Here is a 1,140-nt window from a genome sequence, read left to right as displayed (position 1 = left end):
CGTTTTGTGCTTTCAACTTTTCCCTAATGAAGGGACTTCATGGCTTCTCCACGGCACGGCTGCAGTGCCAACAGCATTACTTTTGTGCTCGGTTCTGTCATTAGGTAAAATAGGGGTCACGCAAACCTGAGCACTGCGGCCCCCAGCAATTGAGTTACAGGAGGACCATACCCAGGACGGCTGCCAAGTGATAAACAGTGGGCTGGGCACGCAGCACACATGGGACAGGAAAGGGTGACTCACAGCCCTGGCACGATAACGAAGATTTCATTACACTACTCTGCACAATGTGCACTTTATAATTTATGAACTGCTGACTTCTGCAATTTTCTATGTAATATGTTTGGTCTCGAGTTGATTATGTGTAACTGAAACTGTGGACAAATGGAACTGTGGCTACAGGGTAATGACTGTGGAATTGCGTCCACAGTGATCCCAGAGCCACAGTTCTCAGCGGATCTTCTCCTGATATTCTTCCACTCTCTTGCTCTGTAGCCTTGTGAATTGTCTTGAAACAGCACTAAACTAAGAGTTTCTTCTAAAGCTCAATCAATACTTGACCTTTAATCTTTAGATTTTCCTGGAATAAACTGATGCTGTTATATTTCTTTAGGGTTTATGTATATAATATTTGCTATAAAAGTTCTTTTCCTAACACCACCAGTCTGTCAGCAGAACTATCCTCTATCCTTAATGCTCAGGGATTAACTGTTCTTTCCATGTTCACATAACATAATTTTTCTCAGACTCAAATGTCCAATTAAATTGGCTCCTTCAACTACTTCCTACTAAAAAATCATACAGCCTTGGCAGAAATGTGGCACTGGGCAACTTCTTTCATCTTCCTAATAATAGAAATTAGGCATAGTACCTGTGTTGTGACATATATGTTTAATAAACATGAGTAATTATTGTCTATTGGACATAATTTGCTATGAGATTATAATTGATAGGTTATGGCCCTAGTATGAATTGCTGAATTATTATGGTGGCCATCCAATAAGGCTGAAGCCCTTACAACAACAGCTTATCTTCCCAGAGACCACCTCCCACCTTCTTCTCCAACTCAGCCCAGGTTGCAGTTTCCTTCCACCTTTCCCGCCACCTCAGGGAAGGCCCCAGTCAGCTCCTCAGGTGTAT

Source organism: Octodon degus, unplaced genomic scaffold (genome assembly GCF_000260255.1).
Source record: "Octodon degus isolate 3935 unplaced genomic scaffold, OctDeg1.0 scaffold00114, whole genome shotgun sequence".
Lineage (NCBI taxonomy): Eukaryota > Metazoa > Chordata > Mammalia > Rodentia > Octodontidae > Octodon > Octodon degus.
Note: the sequence above shows the minus strand (reverse complement) of the source record.